Here is a 24,805-nt window from a genome sequence, read left to right on the forward strand (position 1 = left end):
ACTGAACCGCTGGAAGAGCGGATGTCAGCAACCCTAGCGCTGACATGATCTTCCTTATGGAGATCTGGTGGTTGCCCTGAAGAAACAACAGAGCCCTGTCTATCTTTTGAATTTTCTCCAAAGGAAGAAAGACCCTTTGTACTGTTGAGTCCAACTCGTACCCTAGGAAAGTAACCCTCTGGGAAGGGATTAAGTTGGATTTCTCCAGGTTCAGGAGCCAACCCAGGCTTACTAACAGGTTTCTTGTGACCTGTAAATCCTGAATTAACTGTGCTGGGGAAGGGGCAAACAGAAGGAGATCGTCGAGATATGTGATCACCGAGATTCCCCTGAGACGCAGAAATGCCAGAACTTCTGCCATCACTTTGGTGAAGATTCGGGGGGAAGAGGATAGCCCGAAAGGAAGCGCTCTGAACTGAAGGTGTAGTACTTCCATTGGAGTTCTCACTGCCAGTCTGAGAAAACGCTGGTGGGACTCTGCGATGGGAATATGCAGGTATGCATCTTTCAGATCTATTGATGCCATGAAGCAGTTCGGAGGAAGGAGTGCTTTTACTGAGTAAACCGAATCCATCCGAAACCTTCTGTAGGTAACAGACATTCAGGGGCTTCAGGTTCAGGATGAGCCTGAATTTCCCCGAAGGTTTGCGAACCACGAAGACGTGAGAGTAGAAGCCTCTGCCCGTCTCTCCTACTGGAACCCGTACTACCACCCACCTCCTGTTCTTCCAACTCCTGAAGAGAGGAAAGAAGGGCAGATGATTTTTCTGCGCATTTTGGCAGCTCGGTGACAAGGAACCTCAGAGGAGGGAGTTCCGAAAACTCCAAATGGTAACCTCCTCTGACGATCCCCAAGACAAACTGATTGGAGGAAATCATTTCCCACTGTGGGAGGAAGGCCCCCAATCTTCCTCCCACCGTGACCCTGTCACTGAGATTTTTTGGGCTGTTCAGGAGGGCGAAAAATTGCTCCCCCGGGGCCCTTGCTTTTGAGTCCCCAACTTTTCTTCTGCTGAACAGTACGGGGTGGTACAACCCTTTTCTGGGGACGAGTCTTTTTGGCTTGTTCCCCAAATTCCTTTTAACAGGAAAGGCCTTTCTTTTGTCTGCTGTGCGATCTAGCACTGCTTCAAGACCTGGTCCAAACAGTAGATCTCCTGTAAAGGGGATTCCACAAAGTTTAAGTTTGGATGCATTGTCTCCAGGCCAGGTCTTCAGCCATAAGGCTCTCCTGGCAGAGTTGGTCAAGGCCAAGGACCTTGCCGACATTCTCACGGATTCCGCCGAAGCGTCCGCTATGTAGGCTATCCCTTTAAGAAGCATGGGAAAGGAGGATAGAATAGTCTCCTTTTGCTGTCCCTGCTTCAATGTGTGCGCTAATCTGGGTGAGCCAATACTCCATGTTGCGGGCCACCACCGTGGTTGCCATGGCTGGCTTAAGATTTCCCTGCGATGAATCCCAGGCCTTCTTAAGAAGGTAATCCATCCTTCGATCCATAGGGTTAGAAAGTACCCCCATATCCTCAAAGGATAGATCAGTGTGTCTGGACACCTGGGAAAAAGCAGCGTCTAGTCTGGGAGATTTATTCCAGACGAGAGTCCTCTTCCTCCGAAAAAGGAAACCTACGTCTTAATGCCCCGGAAAAGAAAGGTTTCCTTTCGGGATCCCGCCATTCCTTCTTGATGGTATCGATCAAGTCGTTATGCACTGGGAACACCCGCTTCTTTTGTTCCCCCATGCCCTTGTACATCCGATCATGGAGTGACAATGTCTTAGTTTCTTCTTGAATGCCTAAAGTGGTATGAATCGCTCCCAAGAGCTCATCCACATCCTCCAGGGAAAGCTTATACCGCGAGATTCTGTTGGATTCCCCATCCAACACCTCGGCGTCAGACTCCCCCTGGGAGTCTGAAACGACACTGTCAATTTCTTCCTCAGCTTCCTCCCTGGGACCCTCTGGATTCTCTCCCTTGCAGGAGGAACGTCCACAGGGCTGGATGGTACACTCTGCTGCGCTGGTGTAGGAGTGCTCGGAGGCTGGGGCCACTGAAAACTGGAAAAAAAGTTTTGGAAGGACTGAAAGGTACCAGAGAGTTCCTTCATAGAAGCTACCAGATCTGCACCCTGCTCTGCTGCCTGTTCCTTAAGTAAATCCTCAATACATTGTTTGCAAATAGCTTTAGACCAAGAGTCTCCCATAGACGTTCTACATGAAGGGCACTTCTTCTTAGAACCATGGGGGGACTTGCTCGTGGCTTTCTGAAAGACACAAAACACAGGAAGGGGCAGCCTGAGCCTAAAAAAAAAAAAAAAAAAAAAAAAAAAAAAAAAAAAACAGCAACACCAGCGCTACATACCGGGAGTGCACCCCCTAGGATCAACCATCACCAGGATCCCAGACACACTACCCTTCCCCCCGACCACCAAGGAGGAACACCAGTGGAGCTACTGGATAAAAGTAAGGGAACACCTCCCCAGGTTTCCTCTTACCTTCGAGTGGCTGGTGCTGTTATCTCCAGGAGTTTTTGAAGCCTCTGCTTCGGACATTCTCCCGTTGAGGAAGCGTGGTACGAACGTGCCTCTAACAGCTACCTGTGCAACTGTGAAAAGAGAGGCTGCACCAGCCGAACGCTAGGTTCCCCTTCACGTGCCACGTCCGGAACCGGAAGACGCGGATCGAACGAAGGGGTCCGCCCCCACCGGAACTGACGTCGCCCGCCTACCGGTCCGGCTTCCAGCTCCCAGCCGGCTGCATACACAGGGGGGCCCTGGACGCCTTCGTTCAGTGCCCCACTGGGCGAAACGCAGGGATGAACCTCCCCAAAGACTTCCTGCTTTCCCCAAGCGAAGATTGGAGTGCGTGTAAAGGTCAGTCGAGTAGTCAGCTTCCCCAGCCAACTGGACTGTTTGTTCCTGTTGAAACACCCGCGGGTGAACGAACGGACGACCCCATAAACTTCCTGCTTTCCCCAAGCGGAGTTTAGTGTATATGGACAGTACGAACACTTCAGCTCCCCGCTGATAGGACTGTCCTGGACCGACCGATGAATGGTCGGATAGCTGAACGGGGCCGGGGCGCCGCTCGGATGGCTTCAGTTTCACCAACCGAATTCAGCCTTAAGGTTCCTTGGCGGTGTCTCCCCGCCGGAGGAAACACCATAACTGAGGAACGAAGGGAGGAGGAGGCTTAAATTATGAAATTGAAGGCGGTGTTTCCTCAGAGGGGAGGAGCCGGTGTCTCTCTAAGGTGGCTGTCCTGAAAGACGATTGGGGAAAAAAAGCACCTAGCCTGTCAGCGACTGTATAAAACGCTACAAAAAAAAAAAAAAAAAAAAAAAAAAAAAAAAAAACTGTTAGCGATCGCAGGGATCAGGCCTGACTCTGCGAACGCTGCAGTTATGTTTTGTAAGTGACAGTGATCGATCGATACTGCACTTGGGTGGGCTGGGCAGAGGGGCAAAACGCAGGTGCTAGCAGGTATCTGGATTGATCCTGCCAACAATGCGTTTTTTTAGAACCCTAAATTGCTGGGCACGCTAGTATAGATCTGATCAGATATTGATCTGTTCGGATACTATACCACTAAGGGAGGTGTATGCTTTGCGCGTGGGTGTTAGCGGTACTGGCACTAACCTAGCACTGCCTGGGGCGACGCAGACCCTTTCTGACCCTAAAACCAAATTTATATCACCCGCCGGGTGATCAGGGGGTTAAACCTTTATTAGGTAATAAATGGCGGGTGCCCTGATGCTATAAAAAGCGAACTACCTAACCAGCGTCACCCGTAACACTTATACGGTGATCACTGGTGAAAGGGTTAACTAAGGGCAATCAGGGGTTAAAACCTTTATTGGGTATTTATATGGGGGTACCTGAAGCTTTATAAAAACCTGACGGGGAACCTAAATAACAAAATAACTAACTGGCTAACCAGCGTCACCAGTGACACTTATGCAGCGATCGCTGGTGAAAGGGTTAACTCTAGGGGCAATCAAGGGGTTAAAACCTTTATTAGGTTATATATCGGGGTACCTAACGCTATAAAAAACCTGGCGTTGAACCTAAAAAAATAAAATAAAAAAAACTAGCTTCCTAGCGGGACCAGTGACACTATTGCAGCGATCAGAAAAACGATTGCTTAGTGACACTGGTAAAAGGGGGTGAAAGGGTTAACTGGGAGGGCAATCAAGGGTTAAACCTTTATAAGGGGGGGGGGGGGTAGGGGGCTACCCTGGACCTAAAGGGGCCTAACACTTTTTACAGTCACAACTAGTGATCAATAAATAAATGAACACTGCATTAGTGACACTGACTGGAGGGGGGCGGGGGGCGACTGGGGTGAAATGTGTGCCTATGTGTACCTATGAGTCAGTGGACTGTGGTTGCACTTGTGTGTCTTCACTCCGCGCTGTCCGGTCAAAAAGTCCGCCACAAGGAGTGTGACATCACTTCCTCCTCCTGTGTTTACATTTTTACAGGGGAGGAAGTTCGTCACTGGCGAGGAGCGATCGAGAGGGGATGGCCAGAAACCAACGGCCATCCCCTCATCACGGATCGCCCCTGCACCGAATCGGACCGCCGTATCCAGCGGGAGGGGGGGGGTCCGATCGGACCGCCCACCCGCTGGAAGGCAGGCACGTACATGTACGTGCTTGTGCCTGCCATTGTGTTGACGTACATTGGCAATACGGCGGTCCTTAAGTGGTTAAACTGACTGTCCCTCACAGCTTCCTGCCTGTCCCTATTTAAACTGACAAAACAGAGGCTCCTGCAACAATATATTATATTGTTAATATGTAGTTCGGTATTTATTGCCATTTTGTGGGACACTTGTATTTGTTCATTTAGTAGACATTATCTGATACTACTTTTACATGGTTCATTATTACTATGGCTAGCTCTGGGAAAATGGCCCCCGCTTCAGCTCCAGGAAAATGGATGAGTAAACAGGAAGACTACTAGAAAATGGCCACCACTTTTGTTTGCCATACGATCCACAACAAAATATCCACCACAATAATCTGTCACTATTAGCCTATTTAAGGACACCTCACTTGTTAGCCTTTAACCCCTGATGAAGTCACGTGATGATGCGCCTCGGGATTGGCTGACAGGCGCAACCAGAAGCTCGGTGCTCGTGGAGTTTTTACTTGCTTTACTAGAAACATATGCGAGTGTTACCTTTACTGGATTTTAATAAATCTCCCCCTTCTCTTTTACCCCGTAGACTAGACATGGGCACCGTCAATAAATTAGTTTCGTTCTGTTCCGTTGCGGTTCATATTAAAATTCGTACTTCGTGTCTGAAATTCCGTTTCAATTTGTTCCGTTGAAGAATTTCCTATCCGAAATACGAAATTTTCGTTAGATGAGGGGCTCCTACCATCCCTGTGCTGTGCGTACTTCCTCCTGAGGATTCGTAAACAAAAGTTTGTATTTCGTACAAAATTCGGATGCATGGCAATTCGTATTTCGGATCCTCCCGAACGTACGAAACTAAAACGCACATGTCTACCGTAGACCCCTGCACTCTGAATTACCTACTACTGACCTCTGCCCTCTACATTATTCACTACGAACACCTGCACTTTGCATCACTTACTACTGGACCAAGCTTTTTTTTTGCACTATAAACACAAGAGCGACAATTATGGAAAAAAAAAAAAAAAAAAAAAGCATTTTTTTTTTTTTTTTTACTTTTTGCTATAATAAATATCCCCCAAAAATATATATGTGGCTCTAACCCCCGAAGGAGCTGCTGGTTTTATTCGGGCTTACCATTACCTCACCTGCTCGCTTCTTCATCTTAGGGGGGGTCCTGTGGAAAGTAGCCCAAATGATGATGGATCAGACATGTGGTCCTTTTTGAAGATTTATTTAGGGGCAACACCAAAGACAGACAAGACAGTCCTTCAATAAAGGGTCAGAGGATAAGGGAGAGTTCAGGCACCTGGTAATTGCGGGTTAGAATTACTAGTCAGATGCAGAGGACAAACAGCTCCACAGACTGGATCCAGCAGTCACCGGATAGGCCCCCCGTCACTTGACCTAGCAGCCGATGAGATGCTAAACAACGTCTCTGCCACAGACTTGTTACTTGAACTTAGTAGTTTTGAGGGGGGGCGTGGCCGCCAGAGAGAATCCACTGCCATCCGCGACGACCGGCAGCATCTGTACCCCAAAAGGCATCCACAGACTCCCTGGGATCCCTGGCATCTGCAGAGATGACCCGCCATAGAAAAAAAACTTGCAGAATGCTCAGAAACTGCAGGACTTCTTTAAGGCGCACGAGCCTCAACAAAATGGCACCAGCGCCTCAGACGGATGGAACAGCGGGCCGCGATCGTATCCAACGGCCGTTCCGGTCCCTCGCATCAACCGCACGGAGCCCTCCTGCACAGTAGATCCTCCTCTGGGACTTCCAGCCCATCTTCCAGAAGTCAGGCCAAAAAAAGAAAAAAATATATATATTACCCCCCCCCCCCCCCCCGACAGACTGACATGGAGGTAACAGAGGATCCTATAGCAGCATTCCCCACCTCTGATAGACCAGTATCAGACACTGTCCATAAAAACATGCTGCTCTCCCTGAAAGCCTCACTGCATACTGACATGACTGCAGGGATAAATCACTGTCAGAGGGAGGTATAGGCCTTAGGTAGCAGGGTGGATCACATTGAACACAGCATGAGGGAATTTACCTCGTCCTTTAACACAATGGTGGATGCCCATAGCAACAACACTAAGGAAATTGCCTGGTTGAAAAACAAAGTGGCAGATTTGGAAGACGGTTCCAGAAGGAACACTATAAAAATTAGGGGGATCCCTGAAGCCATACCTGCCACACAGCTACTGTCATATACCCAGGCATTGTTCGCAACTTTAATACCATCTCTATCACCGTAGGATCTCATTGTGGATTGTATTCACCGTATTCTCAAACCCTCCTTTCTTCCAGAAAACACTCCCAGAGATGTGTTACTCAGAGTACACTATTAACACATTAAGGAGCAAATCCTAATAACTTCTCGCAAAATTGACAGGCACCCACAGTACGCAGAAATACAACTGCTTCCTGACCTGTCCAGGCACACACACTACAACAATGTCGCAATATAGCGACAATAACCAAAGCTCTGAGAAACCACCACATTGTCCACAAATGGAAATATCCTGCCAAGCTCTCGGTTACCCACAACGGTACATCGGTCTTGATATCCACATTGGACGAAGGCATAGAGGCATTGTGCCAATGGAGCATTATACCTGACCACGCTCTGCCAGGTACTCCTGTTCCAACACCTAGTCCACTACAAGAGGACTTGCAAGTGGTCTCCCGCAAAGCGCTCCTCTAATAAAAATATCGGTGGAAGCATATAAGTTTAAGTAACACTTATCATTCAGTTCTCTCCGGACACAAGATATAATCCCTATTTTTCCCCTCCAGAATCTTATCAGCAGTTACGCCTGCACATGGATCAGTTTACAGATCCCTTATTGTGCTCTTTGAATCTGCACTATTAACTTTGCTTTCTCTATATTACTTTTATGTTGCTTGTTCTATGTTTGAAGCACGCCGACCAGCAAGCGACTTTCATTCCACCCTGGACAAAGCCAGAATCAGAGATCCTTCCCAGATGTCAACGATTGCCACAGTGAGTATATGCGATACATAGTACTGCATATGTCTCAAAAACCTTCCCATGCCTATTAACTGCCTATCTATAAATGCCAGGGGACTGAATCACCCTGTAAAATGACTCAATGTGGGACGATGCAAAGAAACACAAGGCTGATATCCTATGTGTCCAAGAAACCCACTTTCAAGAATGCAAAGCCCCAAAATGCTCACATAAGGACTTCCCCCATGTGTTCTTGGCATGCACTCCAGGTCATAAAAAAGGAGGAGTATTAATCGCATTGAGGAACACTCTAGCTTTTCAACATAAGGAAACTATCCTTGACACTAATGGTAGATATATCATCCTGAAGGGAGATATCAACTCCAATCCATACACACTGGTCTCTTTATGCACCGAACTCGCATCAAATTCGCTTCCTTAGCAGACTGGTATGGAAAAATCAAGTCTCAACATTATGGTAATCTCATAATATGTGGTGACTTTAATCTCATTGTAGATCCAAGACTGGATACGTCCACTTAGAAAACTAATAGTTCCACATATCTGACCAAAATAATACACCATGCAGAACTATTTTGTGTGTGGAGGTGCTTGAATGCAAATGCAAGAGGCTATACTTTCTTCTCCCATAGGCACTGCTCATGCATCGACTTATTCCTAACAGATAAATGGTTACTGCAACAAGTATCTACAGCGCAGATGCACGACATTACCTGGTCTGACCATGCAGCTATTACTATTGCCATTAATGACCAGGTTGTCTCCTCTTCCCCACCCATCTGGCACAACAACATTAGGTTAATACAAGAACCTCACACCACCACAACGGTCTCCCAACATATTAGTACTTTCTTTCTAAACAATGCAGACTCTAGAAAATCTTTTTATCCTCTGGAATGCCCATAAGGCATACATGAGAGGCATTTTAATACAACTCGGTTCTAGAGAAAAGAAAAGATATACAGCTAACCTCAACACCATTTTAACCTAAATAAATACATTGGAAACACAAAACAAACACCTGAACACACTCTTACTCAAAAGCTTTCCCAACTAAGAAAGAAACTAAGAACTACTGTCCCAAAAATATGACTTCCACCTCAGACGCCTGAGGTTGAATTCATATGCCAACGCCAACAGAGCAGGCAAATATTTACCTAACAGAATAAAAACAGCACACACCAAGATGAGAATTGCCTACTTAACCACTTCCCACCCGGCCAATGCATATATACGGCCGGGTGGGAGCCATCTACTTCTGATAGGACGTTCAGGAACGTCCTTCAGAAGGAGCGGGATCGCACAGCGGCGCGATCCCGATGTGCTCGTGTCACTTGGACATGGCACATCTCAGATCGGCAGGAGGGCTCTGATTGGCCCTCCTGATCACATGACGGCCGTGTCAATCACGGCCATCATGTGATGTAAACAAACAGCCGGTTGCTAGGCAATCGGCTCCTCCTCACACAGAAGTCATCGCTGAGGAGAGGAGAGCAGATCGCTGCAGCCGGCTGATGATCAGTGAGTATGAGCTGTTTTTTTACTCACTGATCACCAGTCTAGTGTAAACACACAACACACCACACTGTATAAACACAATGTCCCCAAAACACACATGTCCCCCACATATGTCCCAATGATTATCTGCACACATATATACGTGATCACCTGCACACATATGTACATGATCATTTGCGTACATATGTCTGATCACACAAACCAATTATTATACACTTAACTGAATTTTTTTTACCAAACACATGTAGCAGAATACATTTTGGCTCAAATTTATGACAAAAATTAGATTTTATTGGATTTCTTTTAAAATAGAAAAAATTGTTTTTTTTTCTTCCAAATTTCCGCTTATATCGCAAAAAATAAAAAACGGAGTCGTGAATAAATACCACCAAAATAAAGCTCTATTTGTGCGAACAAAATGATAAAAATGTCATTTGAGTACAGTGTAGTATGACCGCGCAATTGTCACTGAAAGCGCTAGAGCGATGAAAGGTGAAAATTGGTCTGGGAAGTAAGGGGGGCGAAAGTGCCCTGTATTGAAGTGGTTAATACACCCCACCCTCAAACACAAAATCAATAACCCACAAGATATTGCAAATCAATTCACTACTTACTATAGTACTCTGTATAATATCAAAGTCGACCCCTCCACATATCAGCCTACAACTGAAGACATTCAGGAGTTCTTACAGAAACTAAATTTACCCTCCCTCTCGGAATCCCAACTTCTCTCACTGAATTCCCTGTTCACCACAAATGAGATAAAAGCTGCAATAGCTACATTACCGAATGGCAAATCACCTGGACCTGATGGGTTTTCAAATGAATACTTCAAAACATTTATCTCCCAACTAGCACCACACATGCAAACAGTTTTCACAAATGCTGTAACATTTCTGGGGAAAATGGCGCAAGCATATATTGTCACCCTTCCCAAACCAGGTAAAGAACCTAACACACCATCCAATTTTCAGCCTCTCTTTACTGAACACCAATATCAAAATTTATGTGAAACGAATAGCAAAACGACTAACAGACTATTCCATTCCTTATCCAGAGAGACCAGATGGGCTTCGTGAAGGGGGAGACAAACCTCAGATGCCACCAGGAGGATCGTTATTATACACCATGTTGAAAAAACCAAAACGCCTTCTCTGCTGCTTTCCATAGACACAGAGAAGGCGTTTGATAGAGTTTACTGGAAGTACATGTCAATGACTGTCTAAGTTTGGTTTTAGTGGTCATATATTGAATGCAGTGCTAGCCTTATACTCCTGCCCCTCAGCACAAGTGTACACAGCCAGCATGCTCTCCACTCCTTTTCAGATAACAAATGGAACCCGCAAGGGCTGTCCCTTATCTTCAATCTCATGATTGAACCCCTGGCGGAGGCCATCAGAGCAAACGCTAACATTACTGGTTTTCACTTTGGTTCTACTCATGTCATAAACTTATTTGCGGACGATGTGGTACTGATATTAACAAACCCACTTACGTCACTCCCTTTAGCACATGAAACACTGAAATCCTTTGGAGACATCTTATATTATAAAGTGAACTTTACCAAATCCCTCATCCTGAATCTGGGGGTACCAGACATGGAACGTATCAAGCTACAAAAATCCCTCCCGTACTCTTGGCCTGATAAAAGGTATACCTTACCTGGGTATTACCCTGACTAATACCACTAGCTCGCTAGCAGTCACCAACCTAAATCCAAACTGGACATATAGCCAAACATGAACTAGCTTGGCTGGGCAGGTTAGCAGCATTTAAAATGCTTATTCTACTGTACCACAAATTCTTTACATCTTCAGGGTGCTTCCAATACCCATACCAACACATTACCTCACTTCCCTCACTAGCCTCCAATGCACACTCCTATGGGGTACAAAACCCCCCCCCCCCCCCCGCCAAGCAAGATGTTCACGTACTAACCCAATCCTTCACAAAAGTGTAGGAAGGGTGGGATTAATTGATAACCATGACTATATGTGGGCAACCAGACTTGACCAACTCAAACTCTGGTTCTCCCCTACTGATATACCACTATGGGTAGAAATTGAAAAAAACCTTAGCTCCTGTCAGGCTAGGAGCAGATAATAACAAGTAACAGTTCAGGTGTGCTGATTATACAAGAGTTCAAAGCACATACCATGAGCAGGTCTAAGCAGAGCAGGTCAGGTCAGCTGGGACTTGTAGTACACCACTGCAGACGAAGGTAGATGATTGCTGCACCTTGTAGTTCACTGCTGTAGATGAGGATAGGTGATTGCTGGACCTTGTAGTTCACTGCTGTAGATGAGGATATACGATTGCTGGACCTTGTGGTTCACTGCTACAGATGAGGGTTCTAGTAGAATCAGGCAAACCGTAGTCTAGGCAAGCTTGGTCATACACAGGTAGATCAGAATCCAAACGGTACCAAATCAGAAGCAAGCACAGAGGGTCAAACACGAAAGCCACAGCGCAAATATCAGCTGGATCAAACACAAGTGCACTCTAACACAAGCACCAACTGAATGCTGATACAGGTGATTTAAACGTGAGCTGGCCAATCACTGTTGTTTCCCAGACACAGACTGTGTCAGGTGAGTTGTGCTGGGTCCTAAAGGGATTCTAGTACTGACAGCTCCCATACAGAACCTACCAGCGTGCCAGGTGGGAGACAGTTGGATACCCTGGAGCATAAGAAATATGCCTCCCACTATCAAAGTATCACTGCAAGCTTGGAGATTTCTCCTAGCCTGCCAACTCAACAACAGCAAGGCAATAGTCTTCAAAATTCCTCTAAGCATCATCGAAACCCATAGACCAATGATATCTCTAAAATCATTCCCCTCCCAAGGGATAAACACGGTGCATGACTTACTCCAAAATAATTGCCCAAAAACAGCAGAATGTCTATTGAAGTAATTTCATATGTCACATCAAATGCTTTTCACTTGTATACGAGTATCCCACTTTATGTACACACATCCGCTCCCTACAACCCACCTTCCGACCCAAGTATGGCAACAACTCACTAGTGGTACACTGCACAACAAAGGCATATCACTATATTACAACATACTTCAGAATAAAAAGATGTTTACAAAATCGGCAGCACATATGAAATGGGACACAGAATTAGGTACAATGATTACAGAAGATCAATGGAAGTTTGCGTTCCAAACTATACAAAATGCATCACACTGTATTAGCCATTGGGAAACTATGATCAAGATAATTAATCATTGGCAATATACCCCCTAGAGCAGTGGTCATCAACCCTGTCCTCAGGGCCCGCCAACAGGCCAGGTTTTATGTATGACCTTGGGGAGATGCAGACTAGAATACTGCAATCACTGAGCAACAAATGATATCACCTGTGATGTCTTTCAGTTATCTTGCAAACCTGGCCTGTTAGTGGGCCCCGAGGACAGGGTTGATGACCAGTGCCCTAGAGGATAGCAAAAATGTTTCCTAACACCTCACCCCTTTGTTGGAGAAAATGCGGACATAAGGGCCATCTTCTCCACATGTTCTGGGAATGCCCCAGCTTAACCAGTTACTCGCAGATCACTCACTGATCTGCGAGGAGGCTGACAAGACAGAGCTCTGTGTAAGGAACGGCCCGGACACAGGCACTAGGGGGAGGGCCCGGCATGACGAGGGGGGGCGGACGTGAGGCGGCGGAATTAATGTGCGATGGCGGTGTTGCGGCGAAGCCATCTTAACACTGGAGAAGGAGCTTTTTGCGGAGCTCCAGCGCAATGGTAGTGATCGCCCCCCCCACCCCTTCTCAGAGCTCGGTGGCGGCAGCGGTGGCGGCAGGTACCATGGGGGACATTGAGGCACTCTTTGTTAGGCTCAAGGAGGAGGCTGCGGCGCGAGGTGCTGGCTGGCTGCAGGCCTCGGTCGACGGCCTGTTACAGGCGCCCAGCCAGGCCTCATCCAGTGCGCCCACCGTCCCCCCTCCCCCGCCTAGGACACGTGCTAGGAGGTCTAGGCCTCCAGAGCGGTATAGCCCAGGGGCAGCCAGCAAGAGGGATGGGGTTGGGAGCCCTGATCAGGCCCTGCAGACCCCGCCGGCCAAGCGGAAGCATCCTGGGGCCTGCGCGGCGGCTGGTGGGACCCCCCAGAGGCGCCGGACACGGGGTGGAACGGAAGATGGTGGACCTGCACCCCAATACCTGCGGTGTTTGAGTGCCGTATCCCCTGGGATTGCGGGGCCCCTTGATGGGGGGATGGTGCAGACATTGCTGGCGGGTCTGCGGGAGGCTCTGGTGCTGTGCGAGGCTGGTACGCGGCCGGCAGCGGACGCTTCTCCGGTGGCGGCGTGGGCAGCTGCTCGTACCTCTGCGGCGTAGGTTGCGGGGTTAAGCCAGGCTGTTGCGCTTGGGGCCGCTGGGGCTGCTGGGGGCACTGCTGTGGCAGGGGCGGCTGCTCTGGGGGCTGCGTCTGCGTCCTCGTCGGCTGTGACGGTGACGCCAGCGCCTGTCGGGGAGGCCGCGGCGAGTGGGAAAGCGGCTGTTGGTGCCGACGGTGTGCGCCTGGCGGACGCCGCAAAATGTGAGGTCTATGTCTGTTTTGAGGGGCCTTTAGGTGCTCACTTGAAGACTGAGGTGAAAGACCGCATTTGGAAAGGGGAGTATGTCGAAATTTTCTCCTTATTGCCTTTGGAGAAGTTTAACTTGGATAAAGTTAAGCCAGACGAGAGCAAGAAGGAGGAAGAGGAGACGCGTTTCTACTGTCTGATACCGCGTACGTTTGCTAACTGGCTGCAGGCGTTTGCGATATTGGCGAGTGTTATCGGCGAAAAGGCGCCTGAAAACTGCTCCCCCTTTTTTGCTATCTCGATTCCATCGGGGAGGCCCAGAGAGTTTATGGGGGTACCGCTTGGTTGCGCTATGATGAGCAATTCAGGCAGAGGAAGGCTGTACGTCCGTCCTTGCGATGAGATCACAAGGACTTTAGTTTGTGGATGAAGCTAATGTTGTCTCCGCGCAGTGCATTGTCTCCCTTTCAGGGAGGGGCCGGTGGTCAGGCAGCTGCCGGACAACCGGCCGGCAATCGCATGGGTTTCTGCTGGCAATTTAACGCGGGTTCCTGCAAATTCGGGGCGAAATGTCGATTCCGACATGAGTGTTCCTCCTGCGGGGGCTCGCACCCACAGTCTAGGTGTTTCAAGCAGGGTCGCGTAAGGGGGGGTGATCCTGGGAAAAGGGAGGACGCCGGTGAGGGTAGGAAGGATGGTTCCCTTCCTAAGGCGCTACCCTGATCGGGATGCGGCGCAGTTGCTGGAGTTGGGGTTTACCAAAGGTTTTCGGTTGAACTGTCAACTCCGGGTGGTGCCGCCGTTGGCGGACAATTTGAGGTCGGCGAGGGAACAGGCTGGCATTGTGACTGAGAAGTGGCTCAAAGAAGTTGCGTTGGGGCGTATGGCTGGCCCCTTTGAGCGGCCACCGCTTCCTGATCTTGTTATTTCACCATTGGGTGTGGTTCCAAAGAAGGAGCCGAACAAATTTCGGCTCATTCACCATTTGTCTCACCCGCGCGGGGGGGTCGGTCAATGACTCCATTGATCCGGGCCTTTGCACGGTGTCGTATACTTCTTTTGACACGGCGGTCGCCTGGGTTCAACGTTTTTGCTAGGGGGTGTTGTTGGCGAAGGCGGATGTTGAGTTGGCCTTTCGCCTCTTGCCGGTTCATCCCGACTGCTGCCGTTTGTTGGGTTGTCGGTGGCAGGGCCAGTTCTTTGTTGACCTATGTTTGCCCATGGGGTGCACTATTTCTTGTTCTTTGTTCGAGCAGTTCAGCTCGTTTTTAGAATGGGCGGTCCGGGATGTCGCAGGCTTGCCATCCGTCATCCATTACTTGGATGATTTTTTGTGCATAGGGCCGGCGGATAGCCTAATCTGTGCTTCCCTGTTGGCGACGGTTCAGCAGCTTTTCGATGTTTTTGGGGTCCCGTTGGCACCCGACAAGACTGAAGGTCCAGCCACTGAGCTGCGTTTTTTGGGGAAGACGGATGTTGAGTCGGCCTTTCGCCTCTTGCCGGTTCATCCCGACTGCTGCCGTTTGTTGGGTTGTCGGTGGCAGGGCCAGTTTTTTGTTGACCTATGTTTGCCCATGGGGTGCGCTATTTCTTGTTCTCTGTTCGAGCAGTTCAGCTCGTTTTTAGAATGGGCGGTCCGGGATGTCGCAGGCTTGCCATCCGTCATCCATTACTTGGATGATTTTTTGTGCATAGGGCCGGCGGATAGCCTAGTCTGTGCTTCCCTGTTGGCGACGGTTCAGCAGCTTTTCGATGTTTTTGGGGTCCCGTTGGCACCCGACAAGACTGAAGGTCCAGCCACTGAGCTGCGTTTTTTGGGGATAGTGATTGATACCGTGAGGATGGAGTGCCGTTTGCCTTTGGACAAACTGGAGGGTTTGAAGTTAGAGGTTGCCGGGGCGGTAAGGGTGAAGAAAATGCAGCTGCGGGACTTGCAATCACTTTTCGGCAAGTTGAATTTTGCTTGCCGCATCATGCCAATGGCGCGTGTTTTTTGCAGGCATCTGGCGGCGGCCACGGCCGGTGTTAAGGCGCCACATCATTTTGTCAGGTTAGGGCGGGAGCATAAAGCGGATTTGAGGTTGTGTGGGACTCCTTCCTTGCGACTTATAATGGCCGCTCTCTCTGGTAGGGGCAGGTAGTGTCGAATTTTGATATGGAATTGTTCACCGACGCGGCCGGTTCGTGTGGCTTTGGGGCTTTTTATCAGGGCCGGTGGAGTGCTGGGGAGTGGCCGGAGGCTTGGAGGGCGGACGGTTTAACTCGCAACTTGGCGGTGTTGGAATTGTTTCCCATCGTGCTAGCGGTTGAGCTGTGGGGTGAGGAGTTCCGGGACCGCCGCGTGCGTTTTCATTGTGACAATCTGGGGGTGGTGCAGGCCATCAATAATACCACGGCCTCTTCCCCTCCGGTGGTGCGCTTGTTGCGGCACCTGGTTCTACGGTGTTTATGCATTAATTGTTTTGTGACTGCTGTGCATGTTCCAGGGATCGATAATTCAGTGGCTGATGTGTTGTCTCGTTTCCAGTGGGACAGATTTCGTCAACTGGCTCCGGAGGAAGAGGTGAGCGGGATTCCTTGCCCGGCTTGGTTATGGGACATCGTGTTGCCACAGCCCAGATGTTGATTCGCAGATCGGTTTCTGAGGCTACTTGGAGAGCGTACAGCAAGGTTTGGCTGGAATGGGGTGCCTTGATGCGGAAAGTGGGGGATTGTGTTCTAGATGAGGACAGGGTTCATGCGCTGCTATATTTTGTTGGTAGGAATTTTGAAAGTGGGGTGTCGGTATCCCATATGTCCAAAAAATTGGCCGCATTGGCCTTCATGTTCCAGTTGGCGGGTCAGCAGGATGCTACTAAGGCGTTCATGGTCCGGTGCGCTATGCGTGGATATCGCTCAGGTCGCACGGCAGCTGACAGGAGACGCCCGGTTTCTTTTCGGATTTTAGGGGATGTGGTGGCGCAGTTGGGGAACGTTTGTTTTTCGCAGTTTGAGAGGGTTTTGTTTCGGGCCGTCTTTGTACTGGCCTTTTTCAGGGCCTTTCGGGTGGGCGAGCTGGTGAGTAGGAGCAAGAAGGGGGAAGGTGGTCTGGATGTGGGGGACGTGTTGGTGCGGGACGATACGCTGAGGGTGTTTTTGAGGAGGTCCAAGACCGATCAATTAGGCAAGGGGGCCTGGGTGGAGCTGAGGTCGATTCCGGGTTCTCCCATGTGTCCGGTGGCAGCTGTGGGGGATTTTTGTCGCCTCAGGCCTCAGGTAGGGGGGTTTTCTTTCAGCATGGGGATGGCACCGCCGTGTCCCGATTTCAGTTTTAAGCGGTATTCAAAAAATGTTTGGTGGCTGCGAGATTGTCGGCCGCAAATTACTCTTCTCTATCGTTCCGTATCGGGGCGGCCACAGAGGCGGTTCGGTGGGGTTTGGACGACAGGGTGGTACAGAGAATCGGTCGCTGGGAGTCAGCGCTGTTTAAATAATATGTCCGCCCCCATTTGTTGGAGGTTTTTCTGGTTGTGAATTTTCGCCTTTTTCTTTTCTGTTTCTTCCTTTCCTGTTCCTGTTATAGCGGGGTGAGAGCTGCCACGTGCCCCCCCCCCCCCCATCCTATTTCTGTGTTTCTTTTCTTGCAGATTCAGAATCCTGCCTGGTGTGGATCATGGGACACTCTTATGTCTATTGGGGTGCCAGGAGGGCGGACGTCAGAAGAGATGGCAGGCTGTTGGGTTTGTCCAGAGAGGAGGGCACGGTGCGCTGGTTGGGAGTCCCGGGTATGTTGTTGTCCAGGGTGGTGCCCGAAATGCACCGGTACGCCCGATTGGACCGTCCCCCTGATGTGGTCCTGTTGCATGTTGGGGGTAATGATCTGGGTTTGCGATGTGCGCGGGAGTTGGTGCGGGACATCAAATTTGATCTTTTACGGCTACAATCTTCTTTTCCAGACACTATTTTTATTTGGTCTGACATTGTGGCCAGGACAGCTTGGCGCTTGGCTCGCTCTGTTGCGGGCCTGAACAGAGCTAGGGTTAAGGTGAACAAAGCGGTGGCCACGTTTTTTGTGCGGAACGGGGGTTTGGCGGTTCATCACTGGGATTTGGAGGAAGAGACGTGGCGTTTTTGCGTGCGGATGGTGTACACCTGAATGCCATCGGGATTGATCTTTGGCAGCTGGGTTTGCAGGATGGCATTCAGCTGGCGTTTAGGATGTGGAGGGCGACACGCACGTAAGGTTTTCACGTGCGCGTGCTGTGGCATTAGGTCTATAGGGTCTTTGAAGCTGGTGCTAAAAAATAATGGAGGTCTAGGGGAGTTGGGTTCATATGGAGATATGGGTGTCCATTCCCTTAAATGGTAAAGATGGTGCAGAAGGTTGTATCTGGAAGGAAGTTGCTGGTTTTTTGTCCCCGAGCTTTCGTAATACGCGGCGGGGGGCCTGTTCATGGGTGTACCGATACAACTAGTTGGTTGGAAATGATAATTTACCTTCAAAGACCTCTAGATCAAAAATGTGTAATACTGAGATATTTATATATTTGGTTTATAATGTTTTTTGTTGTAAAAATGTATTTATATGCATTAAGTTATGTTTTCTATAAGATTTTGTATTTTCATATGTTGATAATAAAAAAGAAGGCTGCTATGGCCATTCGACTCCAATTTCTCCAAAGAAGAGAATGTGTCGTCTGGTCAATCATAAGCTATTTACCATAAGAGGGGGTATTGTGTTGTTGTGGGGAGCCTCACGAAATAGGCACCTCCATTAGTCATGTAAACAATATAGATCTCTGTCCAGTCAGTGGGGACATTACATTTTTTTGTTTCCCTGCAAAGCATAGATTAAAAACCAGCATATGCCTTAGTAAAAGCAACTCACAGTAAACACACTAAGCTCTGTTATGCACAAATTTAACCCTTTGATCGCCCTAGATTTTTTTTGTTTTTGTTTCAGAAACCTAGATGTTACCCTTTTCCAGTCAGTGTCATTAATACAGTAAAAGTGCATATTTTTAGCACTGATCACTGTATTAGTGTCACTGGTTCCCACAAAGTGTCAGTTAGTATCAGCTAGTGTCAGACTGCCCGCATTACTATCAGAGTCTCGCTGTAAGTCACTGATTGCCCCCATTAATTGCATAAAAAAACAATCAAATAAAAATTCTAGTATATATACACAATAGTTTTTAGACTCTATAACGTTTGCTTAAAAAAAATCAATATATGCTTATTGTATTTTTTTTTTACCAAAAATATGTAGTAGAACACATATTGGCCTAAATATATAAAAATAAAAATAAAATAGATAAAAAAAAAGTTTATTGGAAAAGCTTTATACCAGAAAGTGATAAATATAATTTTTTTTTCAAAATGTTCATTTTTTTTTCTTTATAGCTCAAAAAATAAAAACCCAGCAGTGATCAAATATCACCAAAAGAAAGTTCTATTTATGGGGAAAATGACATAAATGTCATTTGTGTATAGTGTTGCATGATTGCTCAATTGTTAGTTAAAGTAACGCAGTGCTAAAAAGCAAAAAATGGCCTGGTCGTGAAGGTGGGTAAATCTTCGGGAGGTCAAGTGGTTAAAATTATGTTCTAATTGGTTATTAAATAAGCTTAGAGAGGAAGCTGATTTGTAAAGTGAGAGGTCCACAACTATACTAAACCTAAATAAAAGACTGTCTGTGAGTTCTCAACGTCCTGACGAAGCTGAACTTTATCTCCCCAATCAGGATCTGGGCACTTTCACTGGTAAAACGGGAATCTTCTTCCATATCACCTACAAAACAAAGCAAAAAAACACACCATGTAATAAAAATATGGTGACATACATTGATGAGCTTACCGGAAGCTGTGTTCTCCGACACTCACCTGTTGTGGTAACAATTTGCCCAACCTCAACGATCTCTCCTTCCTCCTCCTCCTGCTCCTCTGTTTCTGGTTTTCGAAGTTGCCCTTCTTTGGGAGGGGTGTGGTCCCTGGTGTCCTCATACTTGCCGAGTCTTCTCTCCCCTATGAGAATGTAAAAATAAAAAAATTAGCACACAGAGGGCAGAAATAGGAATATGAAACATTGCTTGGAAGTGTTGTACAATTGTGTTTTTTGGCCAAGTTCCAAGGTGAGAACATTATTGTGGACACTTTGTTAAGCTGGAATACTTACCTGCAGAACGATGTTTCTTATGAACGAATGAAACCATGAACTTGAAAGTGGCCATTTTAAAATGCACAACATGAAATCAAAGCACATGGAGCAGTATGCAAGCAAGTATAATCATATGAAGACACAACAACTACTTACTTTTTTTAAGAACACGCTTGATCCTTCTGTACTGCTCGTGCTCCCTCAGTTTAAGGTCTGACCAGCGTTTTCTCAGTTGATCCTTGGATCGTCGTACCCCAAAATTCTTCTGAAGACTCTTCACAACTTTATCATGATCTTGGCCTTTCTGATATTTGGGTTTGGGTAAGGTCCATACTTCCCATCATAGTCGGTCCTGTTCAATATGTCCAACATCTCTCCAAAAGACATATTTGAGGCCTTAAATCTTCTATTCCTGGATCGGGACGTTTCAGGCTCCGGGCTTTCCTCCCCCTCCTCCTCGTTAGTGGAACTGTGATTGCGCACCTGTGTTCTCTCCGCCATGTGCTCTCCCCACTGCGCCGAAAGCGAAGGGGCGGGGAATAGTCTAGAAAGAACGTCATGGGCGGACATAGTTTCACGCATGTGCACTGTATATAAAACGCAACACGCGTGTATCGTCCGTACGATCTGGGAAGAGAGTGAGGCGCGGACGCGACGATCGTGCAAACGAAGGTAAAATTTTGAACTTGGTGCATCACTAGACTAGACTGCTTCTATCTATGCCGAAGTTGGGACAAGATTAGGAGGGTTTTTAATGGCATTATTAGTATTTGAGGGTTTGTCTTGTGTTGTGTCTTGCAGACAAGATGGATCCATTCCAAAACCCCAATTTTATGGGGCTATTCCTCAAAATGTACAGGGAGATGCCCTGTCTGTGGCAGATCCACAATGAGTTTTATTACGACATAACAAAGCGGAACGCAGCGCTGGAGAAACTTCTTTCTTTGGTGCGGATCATGGTCCCCACGGCAGACATGGCCTATAAGAATATGAAAATTGGGGCCATGAAGATTACATATCTCAGGGAGAAAAAGAAGCACCTGGAGTCCTTGAGAGCAGGAGATCCAGATGCCGTTTATTACCCCAGGATAGTTTACTTCGACAGGCTGCATTTTCTGGTAGACCAGAGGGTACCCAGGCCACCACTCAGGCCACCACTCTCCAGTCTTCCTTCAAGGCATCCTTCACCCCCAGCTGAGGCTTCCAACGTCCAACCTGGGCCTTTCAGGCAGCAACATGTGGTGGGGCCCAGCTTGAGACAGGTATTGCATTGTTGAACATATTTCTTGTGTTACATTTAATGATGTTAACTAGATGTTCTTATTGATCAGTAAGTTGTGATTTAACAAAGTGGTTTACATATCAAGAGACAGTAGTGACCAAAAATGATTGGGACGGGAAAGAAAAATGCTGGGCTCAGAATGATAGTCTGTTCTATTTGGTAACATTCAATTTGCAAAAGCCAGGAGCACAAAATGGTGTGATTGATGAGCCAAAAACTAATACTATGTCCCCTTTTCATACACAGAAAGACCTCAGTCGGGGGGAGGCTGTGGCAAGTGGCAGCCAGGAGGTCGACCAACGCCCTCCTTCTCCTCCTCCTGCCCCAACTACAGGAGCCCAGCCACAGCCTCGAAGGATGCCTGGTGGGAAGTGCCTAAGGAAGACGAGAGAGTGATGGCCTGGGTTCAGTCTGGTCTGCCAGAAGATGCAGCCTCTTGAAGAACCACATCCTGGGGACATAAATGGCATCTGAATTTCCTGTTCTCTGGGACTTCGGGACCGGACTTCACTCCCTGAGATATGTACTCCTCAGGCCACCAATTTTTCTTATTCTAATTTGTTCATGTCTGCCCTGGGGGCCAAAGGCTGCGCCAAAGTAACAAGTTTCTCCAGCGCTGCGTTCCTCTTTTTATTTTATTGCGACCAAAATAAAGGTTTTTTTGATTTGATGAAATACTTGTGTATGTGTTTTCCTTCCAAAAAGCAGCAGGTACATTTCAAAAAAACAAAGTGAAATGAATAACAAGGGGTACCAACACTAAACAACCTCCTGTAGATTAAAAACGAAAAACCAAAGATAAAAAATACAATAATGTTGTTGTGGTAAGTTTACACACAAAAAACACCCCAAAAAAAGGAGAAATTAGCAAACTGTCTTTATTCTTTTTTGGATTTTTTTTTTATTTCCTAAAAATCTCCTTTAAACAAAATCTAAAATTGTGTAGATGTGACGAAAACAAAAATTGTATTGCCAAAATGGTTAAAAAAGAGTCATGAAATAAGTTCAGGAGAAGTGTGTGTGACTATGAGCATCAAAAGAAGTTCCTCCTTGCAGCATTGTAAAGAACAAAAGAATGCGCTTCATGAAAGAATTTTTAACATTGCAGTGTGACGAATGTGCATGTGCTATATCGATTACGAGCAGTAGTTTTACCTGAACGAGCGCTTCCGTGTCGAAATTTGATTGTGAGCATGCGTGGCACCTTGTCCGTCGGAGTAGGCTACACATGATCAGAGTATGTCCGATCGGAGCAGTTTGTCGGAAAATATTTCCAGCAAGTTAGAAAATTTGGTCCGACGGAAACAGTCCGTTGCATACCACACACAGTCTGAATATCCGACAAAACGCTCTGATCGGACATATTTCCACAGAATCTCCGACCGTGTGTACAAGGGCTTACACAGTGTGCACCTAAAGCTTACCTGAATACAATTGCTGGTGTTCTCATGCTAATACCACAGGCAGGGAGCTGCAGTATTTTCAGTTAGTGTACTGTGTCCTCTGCACAGTGTGCAACTAAAGCTAACTGAAGGCAGTTGCTGATGTTCTCATACTAATAATACTACAGGCAGGCAGTTGATTCTGCTAGCTGCAGTATAATCGGTATATATACATCCCAGCTTTGTGCAGCTACATCTCCCTGTAGGCCATTAGTATGTCTGGAAGGCCAACAAGGAGAGGCAGACAGTAACGAGCCAATAAAAGAGGGCAAGCAGGCTCTGTGTCTAGAGGCAACAGTGCTGGTCATGGACACGGTGCATCCTCAACAGCAGGTGGCCGTGGGACACACTTAAATAGTAAAATGGAGTAGATAAGCGCAACTAAAAATAAACTGGTCAAATGCATCACTAACAGTGCAAAAAAACAAATCTGTGCAAATAAATACTGTGCAAAAAACACAAATGTGTGAAAAATTGCAAATATCCTGTGAGGAATAAGTGTTGTGCCAAACGTTATGGTCTTGCACAACAAACCACTGATATATGCCTATAAGGTAAATGGCAGTTCCAAATACTGTGCAAAAGAGTAAAAATTTGCAAAGAATAAGTTGCGCAGTAAACAATGTGCAAAGACGCTGTGCAAACAAAGGGGAAGACTACAGATTATACAAAAATCGTAATATGTTAAAACACTAATACAATCTTTATTAAGAGCGGCCAAATAGACAGTTACAATGTAAAAATGAATAGAGTGGCAGATATATAAAATAGTGTTGCTTTGCAGGCGCCTCTTACATTATTTCCGATCTTACTTTGTCTGTAATTCTCTATGCATTGCGACACCCCATGTGTCTTCATCAGGAGAACATGCTTGTCCTTTTTTCAGCAGCTGGCCACATTGAGCCGTAACATGCCAAAGACTTGGTAGAGTGGATGACCAAGCCCTCCTCATCCTCCTCATCCTCCTCATCCTCTCTCACCCAGACTCAGGGTACTTTGTCTGGCAAAGCAGCTGCCAACATGGCCTCTTCCTCTGGCTCAATGGCATCAGTCACTCCTTCCCTAGCCCCCCCATGTCCTCCCGAGGAGTCCCCCGAACTGTTTGACCACAGTGTTGGGTACATGATCCAGTAGGATTCCCAGCATTTTGAAGGCTCTGATGATGGTACCCAGCTAGAGGAAGGCAGTAACGTGAGCCCAGAGAGAGGGGGTGCCCAAAAAGGACAGCAATTTGGCAGTCATGTTCCCCCAGCTGCAGCATACTGCCAGGCTTGCTCCAGTGATGAGGAGGGAGGGGATGATGAGGTCACTGACTCCACTTTTTCTCACAGAAGGTGATTTCGGCTCTCTCATGTGGAAGGCAATGTCTTTGCCTCGCTGGACAGGGTGGTCAACAGTAAGGTGCATATTACTGCTGACTCATGTTCCAGCAGGCATGGACAGGGACATTACCTATCTTTCACGGCGCATTGGGTGACTCTGTTGGCAGTGGGGAAGGATGAAGGACAAGGTGCAGTAGTGTTGGAGTTTGTTTCACCACCACGCCTCCAAAATACTACTACTGGTGATTCTGACACACCTCTCTCCTCCACCCCCATCCTCTTCTTCTTCCTCCATGGCCTCTTCCTGTGCTTTGTCCTCTGAACCAGCGGTGCTCCGTAGACGTTCAAGGGGCTACGCAAGTATGCCGGCAAAAAGATGCCATGCGGTGCTTGCGCTGGTGTGCTTGGGGGAGGGGAGCCACACTGGGGCAGAGATTCTGTCAGCTCTGCAGGGGCAGGCTCAGAGGTGGTTGATGCCACACCAGCTTAAGCCAGGAATGGTGGTTTGCGACAATGGCACCAACCTCCTCTCCGTCCTCCAACAGGGACAACTGACCCATGTGCCCTGTTTGGCTCACATCCTTAACTTGGTGGTGCAGCGGTTCTTGGGCAGGTACCCGGGCTTACAGGATTTTCGGAGGCAGGCCAGGAAAGTCTGTGTGCATTTCCGCCAGTCATATAATGCCAGTGCTCGACTGGCTGACCTCCAAAAGGAATTTAACCTGCCCTAGAACTGCCTAATCTGTGACATGCCCACTAGGTGGAACTCAACGTTGGCCATGCTGCAGCGGCTGCACATGCAGCAGAGGGCCATCAACGAGTACCTGTGCGACTATGGCACCAGGACAGGGTTAGGGGAGCTTGTTTTTTTTTCCCCATGCCAGTGGGCCATGATCAGGGATGCATGCACTGTCCTGTCACC

Source organism: Lithobates pipiens, unplaced genomic scaffold (assembly GCF_037356315.1).
Source record: "Lithobates pipiens isolate NorthernLeopardFrog02 unplaced genomic scaffold, aLitPip1_a1.2 Scaffold_19, whole genome shotgun sequence".
Classification (NCBI taxonomy): Eukaryota; Metazoa; Chordata; class Amphibia; order Anura; family Ranidae; genus Lithobates; species Lithobates pipiens.